At 53.7% G+C, this 14,476-nt stretch overlaps 1 long non-coding RNA gene across 1 annotated transcript; it reads left to right on the top strand.

The window, feature by feature from the left end:
* The first annotated feature begins 4,480 nt into the window (after positions 1-4,480).
* On the top strand, positions 4,481-10,729 carry LOC308517849. Its single transcript, XR_013995899.1, has 3 exons — positions 4,481-4,892; positions 9,578-9,789; positions 10,020-10,729. It is a non-coding gene; the product is annotated as an uncharacterized lncRNA (long non-coding RNA).
* Positions 10,730-14,476: the final 3,747 nt, after the last annotated feature.

Here is a 14,476-nt window from a genome sequence, read left to right as displayed (position 1 = left end):
AGGACAGTTTTACGTCTTCTTTTCCAATTTGGATGCCTTTTATTTCTTCTACTTGTCTATTTGCTATGGCTAGCACTTCAGTACTATGTCGAACAGGAGTGGTTAAAGTGGACATCCATGTCTTGTTCCTGTTCTTACGAGAAATGGTTTTAGTTTTTGCCCATGGAGTATGATGTTGGCTATAGGTTGTCATTATATGGCCTTTATCATTCAAAAATGGGTGTTGGATTTTGTCAAATGCTTTTTCTGCCAGCCTGGTTGCCCCTAACTGCCCTCCCCTGCCAGCCTGGTCACCCCTAACTGCCCTGCCCTGCCAGCCTGGTCACCCCTAACTGCCCTCCCCTGCTGGCCTGGTCACCCCTAACCATCTCTGCCTGTGAGAACATGATCTAGAAAACTAGAAGTTTCCTATATATAACACATGCCTGTAGAAGAGATGACCACTGGAGATTTGTCATCCATCCATACAAAAACATAGTTCTGCAACATGCATAATTCAATTATGTATTGGATTTTAAACAATATCAGCCACGAAGCTATAAGATTATTTTATGGCTGTCATAAAATGTCCCTGTCTCTGAACACGACTTAGGCTGAAAGTTTAAAGTCTTGATCTTGTCATCTTCTTTCCGTAAGCAAGCCAGTGCACGCAGTATCCTTTCCATGCCACGGTCCTTGTAGTCACCTTTACCGCCGTAACAGTCCAGTGCAGCAGCCACGTGGTTCCCCAGAGCACTTGCTTCAGTCACCACGCTGTCATTATCAACCAGGTGATTGTGGTTTGATCATGAGGCCACTGTGTGCCATGAATTACCAGTATCCCGTTTCATGTTGGCAAGGAGCTCAGTACTCCGTTCAAGCCCAAGTTCATTACTGAATTAAGGTACATAAACAATCCGAAAAACCATCCATTTGGGGGTGAGAGAAATGGGGAGAGGTTGGTAAAAGGTACAAACTTTTAGTTGCAAGTTGTGGGGATCTAATGTATAGAATGATGACTATAGTTAATACTAACACAGCGTATACTTGAAATTTTCTGAGAGAATAGATCTTGTGTTCTCAACACATGTGCGGTAACCAGGTGAAGTGATGATGTGTTAATTAGCTTGATTGTCATAATTATTTCACAATGTATAGTTACATCAAATCATCATATTGTGTACCTTCAATATATATGATTTTTGCTTGTCAGTTATACCTCAATAAAGCTGGGGGGGGGGGAGAAAATCCACTCATTATTTTAACAGATTATTAATGAAAAAATGATTAATAAGGTATAAAGAATTGTTAATGAGGCAGAAAGGGAACACAGAGAAAGCAGCTACCACCTATGTAGCTGGGAGACCGAGGGAAGAGGTGAAATTTTTTAAAGCATTGATCTGAGAGTGAAGAGAGAGAGAGAGAGAGATCCATCTGCCACTCCACCCACCCATGCAGTCATGGCCTTTTGCATGTGCCCTGACCAGGGGCCAAACCCACAACCTTGGTGCATCAGGAAAACACTAACCAACTGAGCTAACCAGCTGCCTCCTGCACACCTCCTACTGGGAATGTGCCCACAATCAGGGTACATGCCCTTGACCAGAATCGAACCTGGGGCCCTTCAGTCCGCAGGCCGACACTCTATCCACTGAGCCAAACCGGTTAGGGCCAAGGTGAGATTAGTAAAAATTAGAAGCTTGGAGAGGGTTTGGGGAGCTCTGAAAAAGAGGTGCCACTCAGCTAGTGTGGGTGTTTTTGAGCTCAGAAAAGAGCTGGAATGCAGATCTCTGAGGAAGGAACCTTAGTCAGCTTGCACTGATGTTTCTAATGAGCTATGATGAGGCTGATTCGGTGAGTGTTGGGAAAACTTCAAACTGGATTCAGCTGCAATTTCTGGAATGAACTGTTGTTGCATGGATAAAAAACAAAGGGAGGGGGATGCAACAGGAACAGGAAGGAGGCGGTAGGGAGTCCTTTCTCTTCCAGCCTTTCAGTGTCTCTAGTCCCCCCTCTTGGCAAATCTACACAGTCTCCCTAAATAGGGGCTAGAAGGGTGCGTTTGAAGTGGAGAGGTAAGCGTGTAGTAACTGGCACACCTGCCCTATCCTGCTTCTCCCACTTCCTTTCAGATGCCTCCTGTCTCAGACTTGTTTCTAGGAAACTTGTCCAAAAACAGTGGGAGCCAGACTTCAAGAATGAGGTTCCAGCCCTAGCCGGTTTGACTCAGTGGATAGAGTATTGGCCTGTGGACTGAAGGGTCCCTCCCGGGTTCGATTCCAGTCAAGGGCACACGCCAGGCTGCAGGATCGATCCCCAGTAGGGAGCGTGTAGGAGGCAGCCAATCAATGATTCTCTCTCATCATTAATGTTTCTATTTCTCCCTCTCCTTCCTTTCCTCTCTGAAATCAATTATATATATATGGAGAGAGAGAGAGAGAGAGAGAGAGAGAGAGAGAGAGAGAGAGAGAGAGAGAGGTTCTAAAGTTGAATCACTTGCTGACTGCCTCCTGCATGCTGTATTCCGTTCCCAGATTCACTCTAGCCCCTTCCCCTTTATAATCCTGCCCCCTGCACCTTGCTGGAAGACAGGATTTGAATGCCTGTGAGCACCCTGTTTTCTTGGTTGGCTGACCTTCTCAATAAACGCCTTATATGATTCAACCCGCCTTCGTAATTGGACACAGCGACAGGCAGCCCGAGCTCAACTGGGAGTTTCCCGGGTAACACTAACGCATCCCCGGAAAGGCACCCACACGTCCCTCACTGCTTGCTTCTCAGGAGCGCAGTGACACCTAACCACTGTTCGGAGTACCCCACGATTCCCATTTTCTTTCTACTTTAGGTGGGGGAGGTGCTGGAACAGGGCTGGATGACCAATAAAGGACTCCCTTCACTGTTGCTTCTCTGTCCCAGGGAGGAAGAAAGCGGAGGCAGGCACGGGCACGGGCAGGGGCACAGGGGCACAGTGTTGTGAGGAGGTGAGAGTCCTGGGCTGGGGAGCACCTCAGGACACCACACCTCATGGAGGGAAAGGCTCAGGACCCGAATTATGAGGCTCTACCTTTAGCTGGAAGTCCACTTCCAAGTCCTTTATTGTCGGTCTCCAAGTACTTTAGGGGTAATTCTTAGCCTAGGTACTTTTGTGTCAATTTCAACTTCTTAAATTACAAATATATATATATAAAACACGAATGAGACAAAAGCGACAAAAGCTGGTTATTCTGGTGAGACTGGGCTCAGCTCCGTGAGCTGTCCTCCCTGGGCCAGCAGCAGGTTTTCCTTAGGAAGAGATTTCGTTTATAGACCCAGGCACCTCTGCTTCGTCCCCATGGGGCAGAAGTCACACCCAGCGCAGGGCTCAGACCCGCCACCGGGGCGTGGGGGCTCTCAGGCTGCACTAACTGAGCTGGCCAGGCAGTGAAAGGGCTCATCACCCCAACGCTAGTTGCAGCTGCCTGGAACTTTCGCCCCAAACTGGTAGGAACCACCCAGGATCCCCTCGTGCTGCGTTCGGCCCCGGGTCGCTGACTTTGCGGGTCCGGTGGGCAGGAAGCGAGGGGTCCGTCTGCCGTCCTGTGGGTCTCGGTGCCTCAGCAGCTCCAGAGGGCGCGCAAGGACGGGGTGTGGGAAGTGCCGGATTCCAACCACCGACTCCCTCATTTCAAACTCGCAGCCCTTCGTAGGGCGCAGCAAGAGGCAAATCAGGAGACTGGGGGCGGAGGGGCAGGTGGATGCATCAGGAAGACTGGCGGGGGTGGGGGGGTGGGGGGGCAGGTGGATGCATCAGGAAGACTTGGGGGGCAGGTGGATGCATCAGGAAGACTTGGGGGGCAGGTGGATGCATCAGGAAGACTGGGGGGCAGGTGGATGCATCAGGAAGACTGGGGGGGCAGGTGGATGCATCAGGAAGACTGGGGGGGCAGGTGGATGCTGGCAGAGGAAAGAAAAGTTGGGGGCGTTGGAGCTGCCCTTGGGGAAGAAGTGCGCTCCGCTCCGACCCCCTCTGACCTGCGTGGGTTCCAGAGGGCTCTCGGCTGGGGACAGGGGCCCCGGTCTGTGCGGACCCCGAGATGCTCGAGGATCCCCTGGGGGCGACAGAGCGTGACGCTCAGGTGCTGCCCTCGGGTCCCACTTCGGTGAAGTTTCCGGGCCGGGGCCGCCTCCGCGCTCGCCCAGGCACCGCCCCTTCCTGCCCCCGCCCCTCCTCCGGTGACTGGGGCCGGGGCTCGGGCTCCGCGGGTCCGGGGGAGGGGAGGCCGCAGCTCCCCACGGGCGGGTCTGGGGGCGCCGCGCCTCCTCCCTCCGCAGGTCCCGCTCCCGGGACAGAGAAACCCGAACCGCCGGGCGGGAGGGCGGAGCCGGCGGAGGCTCCAGGACAAATGGCGGCCGCTCCTCGGCGAGCCGGCTCGTTGGTCTAGGGGTATGATTCTCGCTTTGGGTGCGAGAGGTCCCGGGTTCAAATCCCGGACGAGCCCATTTTTTCCCTCCCGGAGCGGAGGCGGGACGAGCGAAGATGGGCGGTGTGTGCCCCGCGGTCTCCGATCCCGCGACCGGGAAACATGGCTGCGAATACCTTTTTGCTTTGCGTGTGAAAGGTTGTAAATTCAAATTCTGGAGGAGCCACGTTTCCAAACGCCCTTTTCCTTCCTGGGGGGCTGTCCGCAGGGAAGGAAGGACCCGCAGCGGAAGGCCGGGGGGGTGGGGGGGGGGGCGCCGAGGGCAGGAGCTCCTCCGGGCTCCGAGGCTGCGCTCCGGCGTGGGGCGCCTTTCTTCTCGCTGAAGGACGGCTGTGCTTCCTTACTCAGATCTGATGCGACCACCAGCTCCGGCCACTGACAAGACGGCCCGTTACTCCCAGCTCCCAAGCCCTGGGGACCCGCCGCCTCAGGGGGCCGCAGGGGGAGCACCAGGTGGGTCCAGGGCAGAGGGATGCGGGGGACCGGGGCCAGCGCTTCATGGTGGTTCCCGGGAGGTGAGACAGGTGGGGCCGGGTAAGCAGGTTGCCCAGTAGATGGGCTCGTTTGAATAATTTCAGCCGGCTCCGGGTTAGGTGCCGTCCTGCGCTGTCCGTTTCCTGGCCTCGGGGTGATCCTGGAAGGCGGCCGGTGGCCCTGAGTGTGAGCCGGATACAGAGCTGCTCTGGGGCTGTGGACTCCGGGTTGGTTGGTTTGCATTTGCAATGCCTGCTCATGGGGAGGGGGAGTTGCTGTCTCCACAGACTGGCTAACTCCGGGAGGGGCCGCCAGAGCGTCAGAATACAGAAAATAGAAGACACGGCTGGTACAGGCCGGGACTGGAGCTTCGGGGGAAGTTTCACGGGGGCTCCCAGCTGGGAAGAGTTTCCTGATCCCAATCACAGAGGCATGCCCGGCTCAGGGGTTGCCGCACAGCCATCCAGCCCCCTTCCCTGCAAGCTGCTTCGGGGCCAGAGTCCCCCGGGAGCCTGCAGGCGGCTGGGCCCGTCTCTGATCTAAACCTCCCCGGTTTCTCTACTTATGCCTCACCTCGGGGGAGGGGGGGGTGATCTGGGTGCCTCTTTCAAGCCTTCTGACTCTTGAGTTCCTGAGTGAGTGGGTCTCCTGGGCAGAAACCAGAGCCCACGCGGATGCCCAGGGAGGGCTCTTCCTACCCTAAGGCCCATGGCGTCAAGGGAGGAACCAGGCTCCCTGGCCGAGGCTTTCTTCTCTGGTGATCAGAATCTTCTAAGACTCCCCGTCCTTAAGGGGAAACCACTACGGCCTCCACAAGCAGGATAGCTCCTCTCCAAAGTCCTCTTCCCGGTCGGCCCTCCCTCGGGCCCCCCTTCCCACTTCTGCGTCAGGGTCCGCTCCCCTGTCCACCCAGCCTCAGCCCAGGGCCTGGCTGGAGCTGGGCTCAGTGTCATCTGTCCGATGGACGGGGAGTGGACAGTCCAGGACAGCGAAGAGCATGCTGCAGAGGAAGGTCCCTGTTCAGGAGGTCTTATTCTTGCTTCAGCTTCAAATCCCAGAGGAGCCCTTAGTTTGTCATTCCTGGCTATTTTAGGGCGTAAGTGGAGTCCCCAGCAGAGTGGAGTGCGGTCTGGGATTGTGGGAATAGATGGGAGGCAGGCTGCCCGGAGGGTGCAGATCCCAGCTGAGGCCAGGTGTCCAGGGGTGCTCGGTGGACAGGGAGACGCCTGCCCCAGGCTATGAGCAGTGGCAATGTGGGATGTCTCCCCTGAGGGCTCCATGAATTTCCTCAACATCCTTCCTCATCGTTTTGCTCCCTACTGAAATATCCCCACTTCCTGTACACCCTCCTGGTTGGGATGCTGGTCTTGGACTCCAGAAGTTGGGTCCCTGGACAGGAAATGGGGAAATGACAACAGAACCCATTGCCCTGTATGTGGTCAACGAACCCATGAACTTAAAATAATTGTTAGGCCTACTGGATTCCAATTGTTCACATTACTCCAGCTGTTTGTTTGTGTGTGTTTTTGTTTGAGTTGTCTGAAAACTATTTTATTTTTTAAAAATTAAGTTATTCTGCCCCAACCTTTCTTGATTTGCCCTTTGGGTAATTCTGAGCTGCCACCTGGCTGTGAGGGCAGAGAAAGTTGGAGACTCTGGGGTGCCCACCAGGTTTCCTGCCACAGGGCCTTGAATGGCAGGTGTGAGCAGCTGAAACTGGGGATGAGAAAATACTAAAGTTGCTGGATGTGAGCATGGTATTGGGGATATTATAAAACAAAAGAACTTTCTTTGTAGAGATATTTGCAAAAAAAAAAAGGCAAAATGCTTTTATTGGCAAAGCAATATTATATGTGCTTTAAAATATTTTTTTAAAAGTGGAGGAAGATAGTTTTCTTTGTAATTTATTGATTTTTTTTTTTTTGAGAGAGAGAGAGAGAGAGAGAGAGAGAGAGGGAAACATTGATTTGTTGCTCCACTCATTCATGCATTCATCTGTTGATTCCTGCATGTGCCCTGACTGGGGATCTAATCAGAAACCTTGGTACGTGAGGACTACATTCCAACCCACTGAGCTACCCAGCCAGAGCAGATAGGTTTTAAAAAATATACAAGAACAGAGGGGGCTGTGCTCATGTGGGGGCAGAGGATTTATGAGAACTATATATTTCTGCTCAATTTTGCTGTGGGCCTAAAACTTCTCTTAAAAAAACACAGAAAAATTTCAGCCTCTTTCTTCTAATACTATTTTAGCCCCATCTTTCTCTTCTCTTGGGCCTCCAATGACTCAAACACTAGATATTTTGTTAAAGCCCACAAATCCCTGAGGCTCTTTTTTTTTTTTTTTTTAAATCCATTTTCTCTCTTTTTTCAGATCAGATCATTTCTATCATTCTATCTTTAAGTTCACGGATTCTTATTGCTGTCTTGTCCATTCTACTGTTGCCCATCCATTACGTTTTTTATTTAGGTTATTGTATTTTTCAGTTCTAAGTTTTCCATTTCGTTATTCTTTATAGCTTCTATTTCTTTGAGACTTTCTGGTTTGTTTGGGGTTTTTTTTGAATTCTCAATCGGGTTGTAATTGCTGTTTGGTGTATGTTTACGGTGGCTGCTTTCCTGCCTTTACAACGCTGTCAGGTGGTTCCAACATCTGGGTCGGTGTCTCTCAACTGTCCTATCTCCTCCAAGTTGACATTTTTCCTGGTTCTTAATATGACTGGTGATTCTCACTGCATCTTGGACATTTTCGGTGTTACGTTAGGAAAGTCGATCTTACTTGTCTCTGGTTTACCAGCCTCCTCTGACACAGCGCCCTCTGGTGGGTAAAGAGGGCACCGCACCGTTGTTGCGGAGGTCGCTCACCCCGGACGGGGCCTCCTTTACTGCTGGGCAGGAGTGGAGTTGAAGATCCCCAGGAGGCCTCCACTGACACCTTCTGGCTGAGGGAGAAGGTGGTCGCCCCCTACTCCACCAGGACAAAGAGAAGGATGGGGCAATCTCTATGTCCATCATTAAAGGCCAGAGTAATGCAGGCAGGACAGGGGGCTGCTGCTGGGCACTGGGCCACAGGCTGAAGTAGCCCTGCCGTCTCTGCTCGGATCCCAGGAAGGGAACGGGGAGGTGAGGAGAAACTTGGACCAAAGTGGAGAGATCTACTTTGTGAAGTGGATGCTCAGGGTACCCCGACACCACACTGGTCACTATTAACAATAAACAGTAGTATAAGGCCACTGGCCAGACCCTGGTTCACCCTGAACATAGTTGGGGGGCTTCGTGGACCAAGGCCCTGGAGTTATCGGCCCAGTAGGGTTGGCTGGGTGCTTCCCGGGGTGGGGGTGGCAGGGCAGGAGTTATAGAAGGTGAGGTGTCCCAGGCTGACTCTGCGAAAAAAGGTAGGGAGGGGGGCCTCAAACGTGAGACTTGAATCACACACCTAAACTTGTCCTGCACCTGCCCATCTCCCCGCCCACCACTGCCTCAGCCTTTCCTGATCCCAAGTGGCCCTGCAGGAGGTGGGGTATGTTCACCCCACAGCCCTGAAAGTAGGACAGTTCAGTCAGTATCCCTGGACCTTGGGGCGGGGGGGATCTGGGACATTGCCCCATCTGAGGGAGGGGGAGAAAGTAGACGGAATCAAGGACACCTACAGAAGACAGTTCGGTTTGCTGGCATAGGGGTGTGACTTCTGCTTTGGATGCAAGTGGTCCCAGGTTCAGGTTCTATGTGAGCTCTGTAATTCGGATATTTGTCTTCCCGGGATGGTCCAGTTGCTACAACCCAAAAGGGCCAGGGTCTGCTCAGGGCTGGCCTGGGCCTGTGTTCACTTCTTTCTTTTTAAAAAAAAAAAAAATTGTATTTACTTGATTTCAGAGAGGGAGGGAGAAGGAACAGAGAAATAGAAACAACAATGATGAGGGAGAATCATTGATTGGCTGCTTCCTGCAGGCTCCCCACTGGGGAATGAGCCCCAAACCAGAGCCAGCAGGTCTGGCTCATTTTCTTTCCTAACCTTCACGAGGGGCAAAGAAACATTCGTCTCCAATCGTGGGAGTCCTAGAAGGTGCGTCTTTCAGCGGATGCTGACATATTTTGGCGACGGAAACCACCCTGGGTGAGACCCATAATCCCTGGTTTAGGAGGCCAGTGCCTCCTCCGTTAGGCCCCTGCGCGCTGCCCCACGCGAGCTTCCTTTCTCGGACCCCCACCCCTTGCACACTGGCGGCGCCCAGAGCTGGTGGGTACCTCCAGGTGCCCCGCGGCGCCCACGGTGCGGAAGGGCCCCGCGTTCCCCCGCACAGGCCCAGCATTTTGCTGTGCTGGCTCCGCTGTGTAGGGCCCGGCGCGGCGTGGAGAACCAGCACCCGCCCCACTCAGGTCCCGGCCCCACTCCAGCTCCGCGGCACCTTGTCCCACAAATGCCCTTGGGCTGGGACCCAGGACCCTCCAGGAGAGACAGGCCGCACTCCTCAAATTCCGGGCGCCAGCGACCCCAGACCTCAAACCGGTTCAACCGAGCGCTCAGCACCCAGGCCCGTGCGAGGCGGCGGGGAAGCGGCCGGATGCACAACCCCCGCAGCTCCGGCGCGTCAGCTACTGTCCCGCTGCTGTCGGGGCAGAAGCCCCACCTCCATTCTCCGTTCTCCGTTCTCCTCTGGTTGCAGCGTGAGGTTCAGCAACCAAGGCTTCCGAGGCCCCAGGACAAAGGCCAGAGAGCCTGGCCGGCTCAGCCCGTCAGTATGAGTCTGAGATCGGCATATGAGAGTCGTGGGCTCCATACGCGCCCCTCCTTGGGCTTTCCCAGGCTCCTCAACAACTAATCTGCTTAGCGATCTTCACAAGAAGAGCTTCCGCTCCTCCTCGGCACCACACTTGGGTGAGATTCCTTCCCGGGGTTCGGAGGTGTAATTTGGGGGAGGTGGTCTAAATACACAAAGGCAGGGTTGTGGGTGAGAGGTGGGGGTGCTGAGCTGAGGCTCTTATCTTAGGGACCAGGCCAGCACCCCTCCTGGGGCCCCCTCTTGTGGCCCTGAACCTGTGGGTTTAACTGAGGCCTCCACGGACTTTGGGCTCCCAGCTGGAACAAGTCTGACCATCTGATTCCAGGGCCCAGACCAAACTGGAACCCATCATATAAAAGGACGCAGGTGACACCCCAAGATGTGCCCTCCTGGCCTTTTCCAGACAAGCTGTATGCAGACTCACAGGAGCAAGCCACCGTCCCCCTCCCCATCAGGAGGAAGCCAGGAGCCCCAGTGACAGTGAGGACCATGCAGGGAATAAGGAACAGACCTGTTTAACACTAAACCTGACCCCGATTTCTGGGGCCTTCTGCCCGCCCTCCCTAAGTGCAGGCAGTCTCACCCCCTCCTTGTCCACCGTCCCCGCTCCAGCATGTAGGAGACCCTTCCAGCTGTAGGAGACCCTGTCCCTGATCACAGCTACAGAGGTCCCCTGGACAGGTTGGCTCTCGCTGTATCCCCAGCCCAAGGCCTGGCTCAGCCAGTGACTTACAGAAGAATGGATGGCCCCGGCCCCCACAGAACCAGGGGGTAAAACCATTTTCCTCCATGAAAGGGAGAGAGAGAGGTAAAGAAACTGACCTTGATGGACATGTTAATCTAGGGCTACTCTCTGGGCTTTGGGAGTGAGAGGCCCTGGATTCAGGTCCCTGACAAGCCCTTCCCTTGCACCAGGGCATGTTTGTAGTGTGTATGCCACGGCAGACCCTTTATTTTACGATGAAAAAAAGGACACATATGTAATACCCTTTGTAACACTTTAAGCAATAAAACAATAAAAAAAAATTGTGACTAAAAAAAAAAAAAGGGATTGATAATGGAGATGGTGGAGAGAGGAGGTTCCTGGTGCCTGACTCCCCCCCCAACCCCCCAGTTTTCAGATCCCACTTTAGGACACTGTAGACACACAGAGCTAACTCCTGTCCCAGAGCCCGTACCCACACTTTCTTGCACAGACTCCATCCCTGAACCCCAGTCCCTGGAGAACTCAGTGCTTCCTGGAGAAATCTGGCCTGGGAAATTCCCATGGCCAGTTGGCTTGAGGGTCTGGGGTCTTGAGCCTCCCCCTAGGGGTGAAAGGTCCAGGACAAATCCTGGGCAGTCCTTTTAGGGATGGAGGAGGGCTGCAGGACTAGGCTCCTCAATTCCCAACCAGGACTCCACAAATCCAGACCTACAATGCTTGGACTCTCAAGGGCCTCAGTTTACTCATCTGTAAAGTGGGGATACCAGCAGGTCAGGCCTCAAAAACTTCTTTGGGACATTAAAACTTATTTTTTGGGATATTAAAACTCTCAACAGTGCCTCAAGACTATAACATGAACTCCTGAGTTTCCAGCCTGCCTCCCCACCCCAGTCCCAATCCTTCAGCTGGTCCGGTGGAAGCCAGGTTTTCTCTCCAAGGCCCCACCCACCTCCCTGCCTCACTCTCTCCTGACTGGCTTTGGGCAGGAAACGGAACAGTCTCTTGTTCAAAATGGGAAGATCCTGGCTCTGTGTCAATCCCTCCAAAGAAGCTGGATTCTGTGGGCCTGCTCCCACTAGGAAGGATTCGAGTCTGAGTTCAGCAAAATCTTTCGAGGGCCAAAACCGGTTTGGCTCAGTGGATAGAGCGTCGGCCTGCGGACTGAAGGGTCCCAGGTTCGGTTCCGGTCAAGGGCATGTACCTGGATTGCGGGCACATCCCCAGTAGGAGATGTGCTGGAGGCAGCTGATCGATGTTTCTAACTCTCTGTCTCTCTCCCTTCCTCTCTGTAAAAAATCAATAAAATATATTAAAAAAAAAATCTTTCGAGGGAAGAAGGAATCAGTGGGTCAGACCTGGCTTTCCATCACCCTGTGGAAGGTGTCCCTGGTTCCCGTATCTCTGGAGCAGCCTCAAGCTGAATCACCCCCCTCCAATGGCTTCAGGGTGGTTCTGGGACCCAGGGACTCAGGGCACAGAGAAGGACTAGGACCCAGCTTGGTGCCTGGCAACATCAGGGGGTCTCGGGCTACATGTGACCTTTGGAGTCTGGGTTGAAGGCAATGGGTACAACTGAAAATGTCCATATTCCGGTTTCGACTGTGGCATCACATTGATCTAAAACTCGGCTTTAACGTAAAGATTCAGTAAGCTGTAGCTGTGTGGTTTCCCGCCAGCTCAGTCAGTGGAGGAGACTCTTGATGTCAGGGCCGTGGGTTTGAGCGCCAGCTGGGTGGATTTTTGCTGGGCGGGTTTTTAAATTGCCAGTTGTGGGCCATGAAGGCATCTGGGTTCCCGGTCCTTGTGGGCTGTTTTCTGCTCCTTGTAGGTTGTTTTTCTGTTCCAGGTTTTCCACCTAGGTCTAAAAAGCTCCCTACTGGGGCACAATGAGAGTTAAAATAAAAGCAGTTATAATAGTGGCCTGGTGCACGGATTCGTGCACTGGTGGGGTCCCTCGGTCTGACCTTCACCCTCTCACAATTTGGGATCCCACGGGGGATGTCAGACTGCTGGTTTTGGCCTGATCCCCACTGCGCCTGCCGCCGCTGCTTGGTAGCTGCCGTGAAGTCAGGGGAGGCATGCGCCTCTGCAGCTGCATTTGCCAGCCCCGTCAGTCATCTGAGTGGCGCTCCCACTGTAGGAGCGCACTGACCACCAGAGGGCAGCTCCTGTGTTGAGTGTCTGCCCCCTGGTGGTCAGTCAACTGGTCATTTGGTCATTTAGGCTTTTATATATATAGATAATAAAAGCAGATGCCTGCTCACCCCAGCTATGCTGGGTTTCAGCTCTTGAACCGGGGTCTGCCTTCTGGACCCCCATTTCTGGAGGGCCAGGAGACTAGCAGTCCCAAGCCAAGACAAGGATCAATGACGCCCTTTAAGGCCGACCTGAGGGCTTCCTCACTCCCTGTTGGCAGAGGCCCTGGGAAGGAGTCCCACGAGGGTTACCCTCCCCAGGGCTGTCCCCAACTAAAAGACAAGAAACTCTGAAAACTGGACTCCTCTGGGACTTGACCCTCTTCGAACACTAAGCGAGAATCATCCCTTGAACGAATGAGCCACCCACGGAAACTCCTGTTGCTGCTAACCTCTCACTCAGCAAGGCTGTCCAGACTCCAGTCCCCCTGGTCCCCATGGGGTCATGTTGGGGGAGAGTTTGATTCAGATGTCTGATCAAGTAGAGGGGTACAGGGATCCTAACGCTTAGTAGTCTGGGAATTCCAGTGTCTGTTTTGTCCCTGCCTCCGGCCCCTGCCCCCTGCCCCCTAAGAAACAGGGGACAGATGATTGGTCTGTGTGGCAGCAGCCTGGCTTGGGGCATGGCTTCCACTCCCTGACTCTTGTTTCCTCCACTGGGGAAGCCCATGGGGAGACCACCCACCCTGGTAGGTGGCATAAGAGGTTTTGGGACGTCCCAGAATTGGAGCAGCTCACCAGAGCCAAATGTATAGGTGTGGTCCCTAACAACTGAGCCACCTGATTGATTGTGTAAGTTTTCCCTTGTCAGCTGCCGGAGGAGAAAGAGAAAGTAAAAGAAGCGGGGCAGGGGCAAGGCAAGCGTGGCATGGTGGCTCCTTGACCTAAGGCAGGGATTTTCAACCCTTTCCATCTCCTGGCACACAGAAACTGATGACTAAAATCCTGCTGCACATCACAAAATATATATTTTTTGCCGATTTGACAAAAAAAAAATAGGTATACAATAGTTTTGATTCATTCACACGGATGACTATTGTTCTGTTGGCTATTTTTTGTTTGTTTGTTTGTTTGTTTTACAATCTAAGGGGAAAGTAGCCAGTGCCCCTGACTAGTCGGGTATCACATGGGTTTTGTGTGTGTGTGTGTGTTTAAAATATTTTTATTGATTTCAAAGAGAGAGAGAGAAACGTAAATGATGAGAATCACTGATTGGCTGCCTCCTGAACGCCCGCTACTGGGGATGGAGCCCACAACCCGGGCACGTGCCCTGACCAGAATCCACCGGTGACCTCTGGTTCATAGGGCGAAGCTCAACCACTGAGCCACACCGGCTGGGCAGGTATCACGGGTGTTTTTTAAAATCTTTATTGTTGAATATAGTTTATAGTTGAAAGTATTACATATGTTCCCCTTTCCCCCCCATTGACCTAACCCACTCCCACCCCCACGCCCGCCCCAGGCACACGGATTGAAAATCGCTGGTCTCGGGGGTCTGCTTCGCGCTTTGGGTGCCAGTGGCCCCAGGTTGAGTCCAGAATGAGCCCCCCTTTCCCTTTCTCTGTCTTCAGCGGGATATAGGGGAGACTTATGGGCCGAGGCTCCTGCCGGCACCACCAGGTGGGCGCCTAGTAACGCAGAAGCATCCCTGGCGCTGGGGGTCCGCCTCCAGCCAGCCGCGGTCAGAGGCGGGGACTCCGGAGGCTGCTCACCCGGAGCGAGAGCGCTTCGCCGGTTGCTCGGGGAGTAAGAGCTCCTAGCGTTCCAGACCAACCATCAAGTCCGGGGAAAAGCCTACCCACCCTCCGCTAAACTTGCGATTTAGTGGGGGGCTAGGGCTTCCGGGAGCGGAGCTTCAGCGGCCCCCTCCCAGGCTACCGG

Source organism: Myotis nattereri (genome assembly GCF_964212035.1).
Source record: "Myotis nattereri genome assembly, chromosome: 4".
NCBI lineage: Eukaryota > Metazoa > Chordata > Mammalia > Chiroptera > Vespertilionidae > Myotis > Myotis nattereri.
Note: the sequence above shows the minus strand (reverse complement) of the source record. Positions and strands in the feature narration are given on the sequence as shown.